Source organism: Ahaetulla prasina, chromosome 13, assembly GCF_028640845.1.
Source record: "Ahaetulla prasina isolate Xishuangbanna chromosome 13, ASM2864084v1, whole genome shotgun sequence".
NCBI classification, from domain to species: domain Eukaryota; kingdom Metazoa; phylum Chordata; class Lepidosauria; order Squamata; family Colubridae; genus Ahaetulla; species Ahaetulla prasina.
This window is the reverse complement of record NC_080551.1, coordinates 20,806,630-20,817,786: the sequence shown is the minus strand read 5'-3', so window position 1 is coordinate 20,817,786 and position 11,157 is coordinate 20,806,630. Positions and strand designations below refer to the sequence as shown.

General features: G+C 47.6%; 1 protein-coding gene across 1 annotated transcript in view; it reads left to right on the top strand.

Moving 5' to 3' along the window:
• The first annotated feature begins 7,860 nt into the window (after positions 1-7,860).
• Positions 7,861-11,157, top strand: part of ZNF592 (zinc finger protein 592) — a 33,628-nt gene continuing 30,331 nt past the window's right edge. The window contains exon 1 of the mRNA XM_058156340.1: positions 7,861-7,970. The gene's annotated coding sequence lies outside the window, so the exon portion shown is untranslated. The remainder of the gene's footprint in view (positions 7,971-11,157) is intronic.

Here is an 11,157-nt window from a genome sequence, read left to right as displayed (position 1 = left end):
CTGGTTTGGACCGGTTCAGCCGAACAGGTAGCGACGGCAGCATGAGGCTCCGCCCACCTCCCCGATGTCATTAAGTAGTCTGTTTTTGACATTCTGCGCATGCGCAGGCAGCTTTGCGCATGTGCAGAAGGTCCAAGCATGCATGCGATGTGTGCGCACAGCAAGTGCACTTCCAAACCGATAGGGAAGGTAAGTCGATTTCACCCCTGCTTTGTATCTTTTATTGTCGTTCAAGCTTCAGGTAGCCATAATTCTTCACATCATCATTTCCTCTGCTTTTCTGATTCTTAGAAGCTCTTGTGTGTCTTGATGTGATAGCATGAAGCCAACATCTCTTCTTTCTGTCTTTTTTTTTGTATAGTCTTTGACTAAAGCATGGCTGGTTGGGGAATTCTGGGAGTTGAAGTCCCCAGGTGTTGTGTCCTCCTCACCTCCATCCGAACGATGGCTTAATTAGCCGGCTCTTATCAGCTCTGGCAGCAAAAGAATCAGCGTCTGCCAAGAGCCCTCGATAGCTGCCAAGACGCTGGTGAGTCACAACCTTCAGCTCTAGTCAATCCATGGATTTGCCCGATACAAAGAGACACACCAGTTCTTGCTGCCTTTTATATCCTGTGGGGTGTGGCTCCGTGACTCAGCACTTCCTAGGCCTACCCCTCCCGTTTCTGTAGTTCCCTTCTCTCCTGCCTACAAAACCTGGGATTGAGCCAAGCCTGATTGCTGTCAGCTGGGTCTGCAGGCGTGGCCTGGGGGGGGGGAAGAGTCAGGAGAAGGAGGCCTTGTTATCTCTTTCACTTGGCCTGCTTCTGGCTCCTGGAGCTGATCCAGGGAGGCCGGTGCTTCCGAGGTAAGTCCCTTCTCCCTCACTGTCCAAATCACTTTCTGGCAGCAGGCCCGGCTCCAAGGCACTTTCGGGCACGGGGCCAGATTCGGGGATGGGAGCCACAACAACAGGTCTTACGGGGTACCAAGGTTTGATACTCTTGCATCAGTCTTCTCCAAAAGCCTAGACTTATAGAGTAGTCTACACCCTCAGGTGTGAGGGCGGAGGTTTGTTCTCCGTGGGTTGGTTTCCAAACCTTTCTTTACCAGGCTAGGTAACGTCTTCAATATTCATCCTACACCTGAGCTACAAATATTTGCCACTATCGCAAACTCTAAAGTGTGTTTATCCTCATCAGCGTGGGCATTGCACTGTTCTAGAAAGCAATCCAAAAACCATCTCGTAATCAACATTAGGAGCGATGTTGTGTTGTCTTTTCATCTTCTTTCTGGACTTTTTTTCCCCGCCTTGTCTGTTTTACTATCTGGGGAAGATGTGTATTTAAACTAGACGACTGTTTGGAAGGTTTTTATATGCTTGTTACATTTTACTGTGTAAATTATCCAGGCTGCAGACCATGCAAAGAGCTGAAATAAATAAATAAGCCATAACTTAGGAGTTGTTGTTGTTGTTTTTAATCACACTATGCGAAGTTAACAATAATAGTGTTGTACTTATGGCTGAGCACAATATGCGTGGCAGGCTTTTAATGCCTTATTCAAACATCCCGGTTGAAATAGATTTCCTTAGGGCATTGCATAAACTCCGTGTGTGTATACACTAAACTTACGTCTACTTATTGGCTGGGTTTGCATAACTAATGATAGCTTGAGTGGAGCATGATGCGCTCCGAGAGTTCAGCTTAGTTAATTCTGTGTGGCTTGGCATCTTGTTCAAAGCCAGACCCGCTTAGTTGGTTTCTCAAAATCTTGTGCAACAATACACCTCAAACAGGTTAATTCAGTAAGCAAGAGAGGCATATTCCTGTAACCTCAATCGCTCTGTATTCCTAATCACCAAGCCATGAGGTGCGCAGCTAATCACAAATTTTCTTATCTCCCCTTGTTGAACAGATAAAAATGAGCCCTAGAATGTAAGGTTGGAAGATTTATCGAGCCCAATGCGCTGCCAACTGCCAAAATCTTTCTTGCATTAAATTATTAAAAACAAAGAAAACAAAGGTAGCAACAAGTGATTTCCGTGTTAAATCACCCAGCTAAGCCCAGCACTTCCCACGCTGAGTGGCGACATCCTTGGTTCTAGTTTTCAGACAGTATTGTAATTGTAATTTTCATTGTTTCTATATTTATCTTTTTACTGTTTGTAAGCTGCCCAGAGTTGCCTTATCTCTGAGGTGGGGGGCATGCAAGTTTAATAAATAAATAAAGGATGCTTACGTGCTTTAAATTTCATATGGACAATCTAATATCATAGAATCACAGAATGCCCAGATTGAAAGGTACCTTGGAAATTGAGATTGATTGATTGATTGATTATGCTGCCTATCTCACTCTGAAAAGCATGAGATAAGGACATAATGGTAGTTATCTCATAATGGTTATAACATATCATATATATTATATATATATATTCCCGAACGCCATCACTCTGCTAAACAAATAATTCCCTCAACAGTCAAACTATTTACTAAATCTGCACTACTATTAATCTTCTCATCATTCCCATCACCCATCTCCTTCCACTTATGACTGTAACTTTGTTGCTTGTATCCTTACGATTTATACTGATTTTGTTTCCTGATTGCTTAATTGTAGCCTATGACTATCATTAACTTTTGTAAGTGTTGTACCTTGATGACGGTATCTTTTCTTTTATGTACACTGAGAGCATATGCACCAAGACAAATTCCTTGTGTCCAATCACACTTGGCCAATAAAAAAAATCCTATTCTATTCTTCTATTATATATAGTTATATCATAATATAATATATAATAATAATAATAAAAGGACATAATGGTAGTTAATGTTATTCTTTATGGGGTTGTGGTTATGGCTGAGAATTGTTAGTTTTTGTTAAATTCTTGTTGGTTCTTACCTCTATAAACTGCCATAACTAGAGTCACTTCAGGCAATCATTGGTCTTACGAATTGTTTGCGCAGGCAGGTAGACAGACGGATATTGGTCTGACTCCCAGATCTGCCTCCAATGATAACAGAGATCAGAAGAGACACATGAGCTCTGTTTACACAAACACACACTGGCATAGCCTGCTTAAGTGTGTTCTATCCAAGGCACCCGCGATTAGGTCACGCAGCCAACGAAACGATAAAGCTACAGCTGAGAAACCAGAATGGCCGAGTTTACACACAGCACGCTAAACCACAAACAAGCCAGACCCAACTGTGGTTTAGCATGTTGGGCAAACCTTACCGATAAGACCAGCAAGCAAGAGGTTGAGCAAACCTAACTGACAGACTAGTAAGCAAAAGGTTCGGCAAACCTTACCGACAAGACTAGTAAGCCCAGGCAAGATTTCCAAATCAATAATGAGAACCGCAAAGCTACATTTCATTGTTAGGATGACTGGCCCTGCTGCCTGTGGAAAAAAAACGGGAGTAATTAAGAATCCCATCATTTTAGAAATCAGAAACTTTCTTCGCTGCGGGGACCAGTGGCCACCAGAACTCTCTAAACCCCCATTGTGTCTTCTTGAAAGCAACTTGATGGGTTGGAGAGAGAGGCTTGAAGCTATAGAAGCTGGAGCTGACATGATGCCAGCCTTCTCTCCGAGCCCCCCAGAAACCCTCCATTTTCAGAGATAAAAGAAGTCATTAGCAAGGCACAAAAGGGCATCACAATTATGTCAATGTGCCTCTCCTTTGAAATGAATAGAATAACCTTTTACATAATCCCATTAGCATTTTCAGGGGGGAAATGGTGGCATTTGAGCTGATAGTTAAAAAAGAACGCTGCTTCTTGTCTTGGCAGAAAGGCCAAAAGTATTATCTGATTTACTACCTCAGAATTGATATTCAACAATGTTAAGAGAGCCTGGAGTGAACAGGGAGTCCGCTCCAACCTACTAAGAGGTTGGGGTTTTGTTTCTGTTTGTTTGTTTTTTGCAAAATATCCTAGCTGCATTTTCTCAGTAAGAGAAAAGTTTGAGAAGACTTTGTAAACTTAATGTAACTACTGCCATTAGTACACAAATAAAATAAATAAATAAACAATGATTGTTTGATTATGAGCCATCAAGTCATTTCCCGCTTCTGTAGTAGATGTCTCCTGTTTTTTTTTTCCTTCTTCTTGGGCTACTGGGTCTTTTGATTTACTTAAGTTGTTTTGGTTTGTGTGTTACTCAGTTGGGTAATGAAATGTACTCAAGCCAACAACCAAGCTCAGAGAGCACCAGACTCCACAATTCAACCCTAAGCTACAATTATCCTCTTCTAGTATAACTCTGCTTTGTTTTCATGTGGTTCTTCCCTTGCTATTTGTTTTGGATTGGTATCTCTGGACTAGGGTTACATTCTGGATCTTGGATCTGGATTTCTGATGTCATTTTTCTTATGAAATGTTTTGGGAATATCCTGTTCTGTTCAGTTCTAATCCTTGGCATACCTAATCTGGTTTGCTCAGGCAGTTCGTAGCATGAAGGCGGCCACTGACCTCATTCAAACACAGATCACAACGGGTAAACATTTGACCCCACCCTGCAAAAGATTTAAGATATCCATTTCTCCCCTTAGTACCCCACCCCCAAATGGATCCCAGGCCCCATCACCAACCACCCTTGAGAGTCCACTCTTTGACATGATGTTCAAAGTCTAGCTTCCAGAAACTGGGGATGAAGAAGAACGCTCTCAGCAACATGAAGTGTGTAAAACCATTCACGCTCCCCATACTATGAACTACAGGTAGTCCTCGACTTACGACCCCAACTGAGCACATTTCTGTTCTTAAGTGAGACATTTGTTAAGTGAATTTTGCCCCATTTTACGAACTTTCCTGCCACAGCCGTTAAGCGAAACACTGCAGTTGATAAGTGAGGAACACGGTTGTTAAAGTGGATCTGCCTTCCCCCCCCCCCCGTTGACTCTGCTTGTCAGAAGGTCATAAAAGGGGATCATCACGTGACCTTGGGACACAGCAATGGTCATGAGTATGAACCAGCTGCCAAAGGTCTGAATTTTGATCACATGACCACGGGGCTGCTACAAAAGTCATGGCATGAAAAATGGTCATGTCACTTTTTTCCCGGTGTTGTGACTTTGAACGGTCACTAAATGGAATGGTTGCAAATCAAAGACTATCTGTAATAAAAGATAACGTAAGCTTTCCAGCTCTGTTCTTTTAAATAAAAATAAATAAGGCATTCGAAATATACATTCTAATAAGCTTCCAGGAGTCACTGCGAGTGAGCGAGGGAGGCCATATAAAATTTCTGAAATAAATAAATAACATCCGTTTCAAAGAACTGTACTGTTCATAAGTGAATCAAGGATTATTATCTACAATAAACTTCCTGCGTTGGACAGAAAGAGAGACAGAAAGAGGAAGAGAGGTGTATTATGACCAAAAAAAAAAAAAAGATGTTTACTATGAGTTCTTGGCATAATTGAAGATCTTATTAAAACAGAATCCCTCAAAAGAAATCAAAAGAGCACTTAAGATTTTAATTGCAAGATGCTAGCTGCGTAGCCTCCACCTGTCTGGAATTTTCAGGCAGCTTCTTGGCACAAATTGGAGCTGATAATTGAAATATTATCTACGATAGCTTATGCAAATAAATCGGGGAATTAGAACTACTCAGAATAATTTAGCCTCTGCTTTCCTTATAGACTGGCTCATATCAAACACCTCAAGGCAATTCACAATAATAAAATCCAATATAAAAATCCAGTAATGATGAAAGTAAACCATATCACGTCTTACAAACAGCGATAATTGAGCAGCTGGGGAGGCACCAGCTTCCAAACATGACTAAGACAGGTTCATGCCATGGTGGAGTCAGGAACTGGGGCCAAGGGTAGTGTGGTCCTCACATTTTTTAAATGCAGGTGGGTTCAACGTGACACACATCACCTTACAATGGTCCTGAGGTCAAACAAAGCACCAGTGACTGCTAGGACTGTTGGAAAGCTGGCATCGTTACTACCACCCATCTTTGCACGTTCCGCAGCTTGTGTGGCTCTCCACCTTCTGGAGCGAACACCAAAGGTGCTGGACTACAAAACCTAGCACTTCCCACAGCATCAGGGGCTTGCTGGCAGCACATGGGTCTCTCGGGAGATTTTCCCAAGACCTTTTTGGTGATCCATTCAGGACCAAGTTGGGTTCAGAGAGGAGGAAAGGAGGCTCCCTTGAACCCTGGATGGATCAGAACTTCAGCAGCCATGCTGGGTGCAGAGAAGGTGAACGAAGCTGCTCTGCAGGACACCCATGTTTTGCTGGGTGTATGTACGGCCAGGGTCTATGCCATGCATGCCATGCCTTGACTACAAATAACATGCCATGACTCTAATGCCAGGCCAGCCCACAATAACATGCCATACCTGCCATGCTCTGCCAGTCAGGGTCATGCCATGCCTGCAATAACATACCATACCGGCCATATTATGCTAGTCAGGGCTATGACATGCCTGCAATAACATACCATACCATACCGGCCATACCATATGCCAGCCAAGGCTATGACATGCTCGCAATAACATACTATGTCATACCTGCTATGCCACTCAGGGCCATGTCATGCCTGAAGTAGCATACCATACCCGCCATGCCATGGCAGTCAGGTCCATGCCATGCCAGCAATAACATGCCATACCATACCAGTCAGGGCCATGACATGCCTGCAATAACATATCATACCCACCATGCCATGCCAGTCAGGGCTATGCCATACCAGCAATATCATACCATACCAGCCATATCATGCCAGTCAGGGCTATGACATGCCCACAATAACATACTATGTTATACCTGCCATGCCAGTCAGGGCCATGCCATACCAGCAATAACATACCATACCATACCTGCCATATCATGCCACTCAAGGCCATGCCATGCCTGCAATAGTATACCATATCCACCATGCCATGCCAGTCAGGGCTATGCCATACCAGCAATAACATACCATACCATACCTGCCATATCATGCCACTCAGGGCTAGGACATATCTGCCATGCCAGTGAGGGCCATGCCATACCAGCAACAACATACCATACCATACCTGCCATATCATGCCACTCAAGGCCATGCCATGCCTGCAATAGTATACCATATCCACCATGCCATGCCAGTCAGGGCCATGCCATACCAGCAACAACATACCATACCATACCTGCCATGCCATGCCAGTCAGGGCTATGACATGCCCACAATAACATACTATGTCATACCTGCCATGACAGTCAGGGCCATGTCATACCAGCAATAACATGCCATACCATGCCAGTCAGGGCTATGACATGCCCGCAATAACATATCATACCACACCTGCCATATCATGCCACTCAGGGCTATGACGTATCTGCCATGGACTATGGACCATGTCATATCTGCCATGCCAGTCAGGGCCATGCCATACCAGCAACAACATACCACACCATACCAGCCATACCATATGCCAGCCAGGGCTATGACATGCCCACAATAACATACTATGTCACACCTGCCATGCCATACCGGCCATAACCTACCACGCCTGCAACGCCAGGCCGAGCCCGCCACCACCACACCACGCCATGCCTTCCTCCCAAGGCCGGAGGGAGCCGAGGCTGCCAGGCAGACCCGGCGCGCCCGCTCTCCCCCCCCACCCCCGCCCGGCCTCCTCCATCCTGAGGCAGTTAGTTCCCCGGGGGACCCCGAGCTCCTCAGGCCGCACCGCGGGCGGGAGGGTCCCGGGGTCGCCCTGTGGGGAGGGATCGCCGTGTGTGTGTGTGTGTGAGAGGGATCGAGCGGGCGATCGAGGGAGATCAAGCGATCGCGGCGGCGGCGGCGGCGTCCGTGAGGCGAGCGGCCCTGTCCTGTCCTGGGAGGCCCCGCCCCTCCCCCTCCCCCGCGCCCGCCCCTCCCCCTCCCCCGCCGCCGCCATGTTGAGGCGGTCGCTGCCCGGCGCTGCTGGGTGAGGCCTGCGCGGGGCCCGGGCGGCGGCGGCGGCGGCGGAGGAGCAGCCCCGTCGGTAAGTGCGGGAAGGGCGGCTCGGCCCGAGGGCGGGAGGGCGGGCGATCGGGCGGGGGCGGCGGGGCAGCCTTCCGGGGCCTCGGCGTGGCCGCTCTTCGGGGGCCCTCCGCGGGACAGACAGCCACGGGGCCCGGCCGCTTTGGCAGCCCAGCCCGCGGCGGAGCGCTCGGCCTCGGGAGGCTGGCAACTGGGGGACGGCGGGGGGGCGCCTGGCAGGGACCCCAACCGGGCTAGGGCGTGTGTGTGGTGGGGGGGGCGTCGGAGGCTCCGGCCGACCCGCTGGGCCAGGCTGGCAGAGGCGGCCTCCCTCCCTCCCTCCCTGTCCGCAGAGAAGCGGCGGCTGCCGTGCCAGGCTGGGTCGCCTCTGCCCCGGCTGGGGGTCCTTGGGTGGGGGAGGCCTGGCCCTCCTTCCTGGGCTCTTTAAACCTCTGCAAAACACCTCCCCCCAATGAGTAGTTTCGTCCTGCAGCCAGGTTGGCATTTGTGCCAGGCTGGTACTGGAAGACCTGCGCCAACTTTGGTGGCAGCTGCCAGGCTCAGCAATGCCCCTTTCTTCTTCCTGCTACTATCCTCATCCTCCTGACCATCGTCGTCATCACCATCATCACAGATCCTCCTGACCTCTCAGTTCCTTAGCAGAGCTGCCCCCACCCCACCACGCCACCCCCCCACCCCAATACTGAAAGGCACTTCTAACCAAGACCCCGTTTGCAATTCCCCCCCCAATGTGCATGCATTGCAGCCCCAGCCCATCCCCCTCACCCCATGCTGAAATGCCCTTCTAACCAGGACCCCCGTTTGCAACCCCCCCATGTGCGTGCATTGCAGCCCCAGCCCATCCCCCTCATCCCATGCTGAAATGCATTTCAACCAGGACCCCGTTTGCAACCCCCTCCTCATGTGCGTGCATTGCAGCTCCAGCCCATCCCCTCATCCCATGCTGAAATGCACTTCTAACCAGGACCCCGTTTGCAACCCCCATGTGCGTGCATTGCAGCCCCAACCCATCTCCCTCATCCCATGCTGAAATGCATTTCTAACCAGGACCCCGTTTGCAGCCCCCTCCCTCATGTGCTTGCATTGCAGCCCCAACCCATCCCCTCATCCCATGCTGAAATGCACTTCTAACAAGGACCCCGTTTGCAACCCCCATGTGCGTGCATTGCAGCCCCACCCATCTCCTCATCCCATGCTGAAATGCATTTCTAACCAGGACCCCTGTTTGCAGCCCCCATGTGCTTGCATTGCAGCCCCAGCCCATCTCCCTCATCCCATGCTGAAATGCATTTCTAACCAGGACCCCGTTTGCAACCCCCATGTGCGTGCATTGCAGCCCCAACCCATCCCCTCATCCCATGCTGAAATGCACTTCTAACCAGGAACCTCCCCCCCCCCGGTGTGTGCGTGCATCACAGCCACTTTTTCTACCATACACTCGTATCGCACCACCTCCGTCAGCCGTGGCTCCGATGGGCATCGCTTTGCTTCCACGTCCCTTAATGGCCCCGCTATCTGCAGAAGATCAGGAACAGTTTGCAGACGGCATTGGCCCATTTGGCGCGCACCGAGGTGTACTGGATGGTTACCCACTGATCCGATGGCCTTTCTAGGCCACCCGACTCCCAGCGGGCTCTGGGCAAGGCGGATTTGGCCAAGGAAAGCCATGCCCCCCCCCCCATCTAGACTGGCAGCTCCATAGAGGGAAAGCCCCAGGGGAGCTGTCCATATCCGGCTTGTTCTTGTCACCCCTGTTTCTTTTTCACCCAAGTCATCTTTTATTAAATGTTTCTCTCTTTCTGCTCGTAGTAAAATATGCTGGAATATTTTCTTCCGATTTAATGCATGGCGTTTTAGAGCTGCAGCCTCTAATGTTTATGTGGGTTTAGCGGAGGAACAAGAGACCATGATAATTGTGGTGTGTTTTTTTTTTTCCTGCCCCCATAAAGGGAACTTGTTATATAATGGACTTCAGTTCGCAGGCTGCAAAGCTTTTCACATTAACTAGTAAAAAATAACTCGGAAGAGGCCAACGTCCCTTCCCTCCAACATCAACTGAAATCTTGTATTTCTGCAGAAAGATCAGTTAGGTATGAAATCTTGTAAATAATGCTGGGTTGTCCTTTATTTACCTTCCAGCTGTTGAAATGAACCACCATTTGCACACAGTATGGGGCTATTATTAATCTATATTAGAATAGAATAGAATTTATTGGCCAAGTGTGATTGGACACACAAGGAATTTGTTTTGGTGCATATGCTCTCAGTGTACATAAAAGAGAAAAAAAATACCTTCATCAAAGGTACAACATTTACAACACAAATGATGGTCATAGGTTGCAATTTAACCCTTAATGATAGCAACAAAAAGTTACAGTCATACAGTCATAAGTGGAAAGAGATTGGTGATGAAAACGATGAGAAGATTAATAGTAGTGTAGTTTTAGTAAATAGTTTGACAGTGTTGAGGGAATTATTTGTTTAACAGAGTGATGGCCTTCGGGAAAAAACTGTTCTTGTGTCTAGTTGTTCTGATGTGCAATGCTCTATAGCGTTGTTTTGATGGTAGGAGTTGAAACAGTTTATGTCCAGGATGTGAGGGATCTGTAAATATTTTCACGGCCCTCTTCTTGATTCGTGCAGTATACAGGTCCTCAATGGAAGGCAGGTTGGTAGCCATTGTTTTTTCTGCAGTTCTAATGATCCTCTGAAGTCTGTGTCTGTCTTGTTGGGTTGCAGAACCAAACCAGACAGTTATAGAGGTGCAAATGACAGATTCAATAATTCCTTTGTAGAACTGGATCAGTAGCTCCTTGGGTAGTTTGAGCTTTCTGAGTTGACGCAGAAAGAACAGTCTTCGTTGTCCTTTGTTAGGTAGCTGCATTATATTATCCCAATATGTGCGATATCAATAGTAGGTGAGGATGTACATGAGGCTAAGATTGTCTGCAATCTGAACTACAGCTTGGGAATTCATGAACTGATTGTACTGGTTCAGGTGCTGGCCTAGAAACCAGGAAACGTTGAGTTCTAGTCCTACCTTAGGCATAAACAAATTGGCAGGATGACTTTGGGCCAGTACCTCTTTCTCAACCCAGCCTACCTCACAGGGTTGTTGTGGGGGAAATAGGAGGAGGAAGCAGTATTAGATATGTTCGCCTCCTTGAGTTACTCATAAAGTAATAAAA